The sequence below is a fragment of the Ascaphus truei genome, unplaced genomic scaffold (assembly GCF_040206685.1).
Source record: "Ascaphus truei isolate aAscTru1 unplaced genomic scaffold, aAscTru1.hap1 HAP1_SCAFFOLD_1418, whole genome shotgun sequence".
Taxonomy (NCBI): Eukaryota; Metazoa; Chordata; class Amphibia; order Anura; family Ascaphidae; genus Ascaphus; species Ascaphus truei.
Window position 1 is genome coordinate 59,001 of NW_027454300.1, and position 6,000 is coordinate 65,000.

The 6,000-nt window shown below is 47.8% G+C and overlaps 1 protein-coding gene across 2 annotated transcripts in view; it reads right to left on the reverse strand.

Moving 5' to 3' along the window:
* The window catches only part of LOC142475848 (unconventional myosin-IXb-like), a 28,482-nt gene that overhangs the window by 3,026 nt on the left and 19,456 nt on the right, over positions 1-6,000 (reverse strand). The window lies entirely within an intron of this gene.

Genomic DNA, 6,000 nt, shown 5'->3' on the forward strand with positions numbered 1-6,000 from the left:
AATCAGCTGGGCTCGTCCTGGCAATCACAGCCACAGAGAGGCTCCGGATCATTTGGGTTTTGGAGGCTTCAGGTTCGTCGGATCTCGGGCGCGCTGCTATCTTATTGTTTGCGGACGTTGCGAATATGTACACTAGACCCTGTTCACTCACTTTGCTACCAAGTTTAGTTGTTCCTCTTTGTTGACTGTATTCTATGTCTCCCCGTCAGCTACACTCGTCCAAGGAGAACGCGCCCAGAGCTATTAAAGCAGTATGTTGGAGGCATTGATCCCTGGGATATCGTTCAGGGCTAACCATGGAGCCCAGACTTTTAGAAAGTTTGTGCCGGTGTCGTTAACCAGACTCGTTAACTGTTCCATCCGGCAAACGTGCCAAATTCGATTTCTGATTTTTGGGATATTTGGTATTTCGGGCTGCTTCCACAATGCTGCGATTTCGCACCTCAGGGCAGTTGCAAAATGTGCAATTAATTTGTGCTCCGACCTGTTTAACCCCGGGGTGCGTCTGGCCAGCAGAAACAACCAGGGGTCCAAAGGGATCGAGCAGTCGAGAATTCTCTGGAGCCAATTTCTGATATCTTCCCATATTGGGAGTATCTTGGTGCAACCCCACAGCATGTGCAGCAAGTCTGCCTGCTCACCACATTGTTTAGGGCACAATGGAGGGTAGCCCCTGACAAACTTTGATAATCGTAGTGGGGTCAAATACCACCGCATCAGGACCTTATACGCGTTCTCCTTCAACGTCGTGCAGATTGAGCTCTTAGCTGCCGCCAAGACAATATAGTCCCAGTCTTCGTCCTCTAGTGTGTCCCCTAAGTCTCTTTCCCATCTATTCTTATATTTTAACGTCACGTCGGCGTCGGGAGTCGGACAGACCACCGCTTTGTACATTGTAGAGATAAGTCCCTTGGTTCCTGTTCCAGTAGAACAGAGCTGTTCAAAATTAGTGCGTTTAGCGCGAATGGGAAATTTGTCATAGAAAGCTCTTAGCTGGAGGTATCTAAAGAATTCTGAATTTGGAATTGACTTTTCAGACTTAATTTGCTCAAACGATTTAATCGATATTCTACCCTCCAGGTGTCGAAGGCGAGTATAGCCCTTCTGCGTCCATATAATAAAATCTTTCTTCTGCAGGCCTGGAGCGAAATCAGGGTTTCCCAAAATTGGGGTCATCAAAGAGTGTTGTCTCATCAGGACGTGTTTATATTTGCATTTGTCCCATACTGCCAAAGAGCTGACAACCGCGGGGAGCGGGTGTGTGAAGTCCTTGCGGACCTTATTTGGGAGCCAGATCAGGTCCTGCAGTGCCACCGGGGCACAGCAGGCCGCCTCCAGTTCCACCCATCGCCTCCGAATAGGATGGGTGTGCCACTGGATAATTTGGGTTAATTGGGCCGCTCTGAAGTATGATAACAGGCAAGGTACCGCTAATCCTCCTCTTGTTGTGGGTCGAATTAGTGTGCTAGTTTTGATGCGGGGGGTTTTATTACCCCAGATAAACTTCACCATTGCGGACTGTAACCGAAGGATATCTTCCCTGATTATAGGGACCGGAAGAGTCTGAAATAGGTACAGAATTCTGGGAAGGAGATTCATTTTTAGAGATTGAATCCTGCCAATCCAGGATATGTTGTACCCTGCCCATTTCCGTAGATCTTCCTTCAGTGTCCGTATTAGTCTGGGGTAATTTGCCTTATACAGGGTGCCTGATTGCTTCGTGATATTTATCCCTAAATATTTTATGGAGGAGGTTTGCCATTTGAATTCAAAGTTCACCGTGATCAGTTTCTCGGTGACCTTAGGTAAGTTGATACTTAGGGCTTCTGATTTTGCTTGGTTAATTTTGAACCCAGATATCGCATTAAATTCCCCTAATAATTGGAAGACGTTTGGCAGAGAGGTGAGGGGCTGTGATAGCGTGAGTATCACGTCATCAGCGTACAGGGCCACCTTATGTGGCTGATCACTAATTTGGATTCCTACTATATTCGGGCTGAGGCGGATGTGCGCCGCTAGGGGTTCGATGCATAGCGCAAAGAGAAGGGGTGACAGAGGACAGCCTTGCCTGGTGCCGCTCTTGATCTGGAATTCTTCCGAGGGGAAGCCCTGGTGCCTGACCTTCGCCGTCGGTCCCTGATATAGAGCGAGAATTGCCTCTACCATTCTCCCACCTAGGCCAAACGCCCCCAACGTCTCTCTCAAGTAGGGCCAGTCAATTCTGTCGAACGCTTTTTCTGCATCTAAACTAAGCACCATAGACGGGATATTCTTTCTTTGCGCCAGATCAATCAAATCTATAATCCGTCTGGTGTTATCAGCTGCTTGTCGACCACATATGAACCCCACTTGGTCAGGATGGACCAACTTGGACAACACCTGGTTAAGGCGGTTAGCTAAAAGTTTGGAAAAGATTTTTGTATCCGAGTTTATTAACGAAATGGGCCTGTAGCTTTTACAGTCCGCTGGGTCCTTTCCTTGTTTGTGGATTACTGAGATAGACGCCTGGAGCATCGAGCCCGGGATGGGGGCACCGTCCAGGAAGGAATTACATAGTTTTAGTAGATGAGGAGCTAGTAGTTTACGAAATTTCTTATAATAGAGATTGGAAAAGCCATCTGGGCCTGGGGCCTTGGCTGCTTTTAATGACTTCATTACCTCTAGGAGTTCCTCGATAGTAAAGTCTGCCTGTAGTGCGTCCCTCTCCTCTCTGGTCACTTTAGGCAAATGAGCCTCTGCTAAGAACGTCTTTAGTCGTGTTTTTGTGGTTGGCGTGTGTGCCACCTTCGCCCCATCGTAAAGGGTTTCATAATATGTTTTAAATTCCTGAACTATTTTTTTGGGGTCAGAGGTCAGATCCTCCTGCTTTGTCCGAATTGTCTGAATTTGGGAGACTTGGTTTTTGTCTCGTAATTTGTTGGCAAGTAGGGTATCTGGCCTGTTTGCTTTCTCAAAAAAATTCCGTTTCGACCATGTCAGCTCCTTTTCAGCACGGGAGGTCAGCAAGATATTAAGTCTGGTTTTAGTGTCTAGCAACTCCTTAAGGGTCATTGCATCTTTACTATTTTTATGTCGAGCTGAGAGGACTGCCAATTCTTCTCGCAACTGATTGATTTTTTTGTCCTTCTCCCTCTTTCGCTTGCTTGCAATCCTTATGAGCTCTCCTCTCAGAGTTGCCTTATGGGCCTCCCATAGGGTAGCCTGCGAAGTCACGCTTCCCATATTCTCTTGAAAATATTCCCTGATTCTATCCCCTACCTTTTGTGCAATATCGGGGATTTTTATTAAAACTTCATTAAGTTTCCAGTTCGCTCCTGGTCTGTCTAGAATAAAATCGGAGCACCGCAGCTCTATCGGCGCGTGATCTGACCACGAAATATCGTGGATGCCCGAGTGGGAGATCTGCGAAACCATTCTATTGGATACAAAGAGGTAATCTATCCTACTATATCTGTCATGTGGGTGGGAGTAAAATGTAAATCCTTTGTCCTGGCGGTGTTGTTCCCGCCATATATCTAACAAATTATTAGCTCTCAGCCCTCTATTCCAGGTTTGTCTAACCTTTGATTGAGCTTTGCCATCCGGGGTGCATCTATCCATTACTGGATCTAATGTCTGATTAAAATCGCCCCCTAGTAGTATGCATCCCTGTGCTATCCTCTGGAGAACTGAGAAAAACCTTGCCAGGAAAGCTTCTGTGCCTTCATTTGGTGCATAAACGTTTGCCAGTGTGATCGGCTGACCTCTTATTTCGCCGATTATAATTAAAAATCGGCCGTTGTAGTCTTTTTTAATGGTCTTAATCGCAAAGGGCAAACGGTTATGCAGTAAAATAGCTACTCCTCTTTTTTTTTTGGTGGCTGAGGCTGAGTACCAATTCCTAAATCTATGATCTATATATTTTGGTGAGCTAGTTTTGGAAAAATGCGTTTCTTGTAACAGAATTATATCAGGGTCCGTTTTTTTATAGTCCGCTATAGCTAATCTGCGTTTCCCTGGATTGTTAAAGCCTTTCACATTGTGTGAAATAATAGTGATCCCGTTACTCATGAGTGCATTGCCTAACCTTTTCGCTAGTGTAATCAACCGTCCGAGCCCATGGTGTGACGAAGGCTGGGGCGCTTATCCAGGATCCCTCAGACGTCTGCTGGTATTGAAGACTCTTAGTGTTGTCATGAACTCTGCTGGCCCAGTTGTGGGGCTTGGTCCTCAGATCTATCTCCGGGTTCTGTTCCTTGATCTTGTTTCTGGACTCGCGGTCTGCATGTGGGAAAAACAAAGGGACACACACCGGGGAAACATGGGGAACACGACATAGACAAATAGAACCTTTGGTGTACAGACGGGGTCGACCCCCCGCTGTCACTCTGGTTGCCCCTCCTGGGTGTCCGGTCAGGTCTCTAGCCCGGGTGGTTTTCCTCCCGTCTCTAGAGCCCCCTCCCACCGGCCCAGTGGGGTCTTGCATGGGCTCCCTGAGGGATAGCCCCCAGGTGTCCACGTGGAGTCCCATGACGATGGTAGGCGTGAGCTCTCCTCCCTCTCCTTCCCGCCAAGTAATGCTATATAAAACAAAAACAGTAACCACTTCCTCCTCCCCCCCCCTTTCCTTTTGTCTTCTCCCCCCTTTTTGTGTTTTTTTTTTTTTTTTTTTTGTTTTTTTTTTTCCCCCCTTTTTTTTTTTTTTTTTTTTTTTGTAAACCGGAACTATTGGTAACTGTAACTCTCTCTGCTTATGTCTGTATTCTGTATTCTGGGATGTGTCCTATATCTATAGAGCTATGGACCTCCTTACTTTCCCCCCCTTACCTCTAGGGCCCGGGAAGCCCTATTAATTCTCTTAGTGTTTCTGAATTACGCTCTGTATATAGTGAGCTGTGTGTGACTTTATTTTTATGTGGACTGGTGTTGATGTGACTGAGTTTAGACTGTGTTTAGACTGTAGTTCATGGCCTCGGTGGGTGCTTGGACTACTCGCGACATTGTCCGTCGCGGGTCTATGACGTATGTCCGCTTTTGGCCTCTTGCCTTTAGTCTGTACCATCTCTGCCTCTACCAAGATGGCCACCGGGAAATATCCTGTTACGTCCTTCCGGTCGGCGCCATTTGCTCTTCGGCTGGTCACAGAGATGGATGCCTTCCCGCGTTGTCTTCCCGCCATTGGTCCTTCTTCTTCCGGTGCTGATTTCTCCAACTGCCATGGCCAGGAACGCCTCCATCTTGGTCAGCTTGCGTTTCACCGCCATCCACTTTGACCCGCTTCTCTTCTTTCAGCCGCCCGGCAAGGTAAGTGTATCGTTGATCTTCTTTTTCAGCTCCTCGGACAGTGTGCAGCCGCTGCCACGTATTTTTAGGGGGATATTTTTGACCCATTGCTGGGCCTCTGGTGGGGGCTGTCTCTTCACTGCTTAGGTTGAAAGTGTATATTAACAGCGCCATTTTGGCACAAACTGGGTCCGCAACTGCGGAAACTTTAGGTTGGTTTAAACTGAGTTACTTGAAGTAAAACGCCTTGCAGTGTCCACTGTTTAATCGGTATCGCCCCTCTGCGGCTCCCGCCTCTGTTTGGGGCTAGCCACTCTCTGCCATTCCACCTCTCGTGCTGGCTCCTCTTGAGGCCTGTTGATCGGGGCCTCTTTCACTCCCAGTTTGTGGAGGAAATCGTCCCCCTCCTCTGGTTCTCTCATGGAGATGGCCCTCCCGTTCTTTATGACAAGTAGGCCGAACGGGAAGGTCCATCTGTATCTAATGGCTCTGTCCCGGAGGAGCCTCGTGACCGGCTGCAGTTTCTGCCGTCTAGCCAGTGTGAGAGGGGAGAGATCCTGAAACAATTGGAGGGTAGTTTCCTCGAACTTGCAGGCATTTTGGGTGCGTGTCTTCTGGAAGAGTGATTCTCTGGTACGGAAGTAATGCAGTCTTGCTATTACATCGCGTGGCTGTTGATTAGCCACAGGTCTGCTCCTGAGAGCTCGATGGCAGCGGTCCATCAGGAGCTCCTGTGTA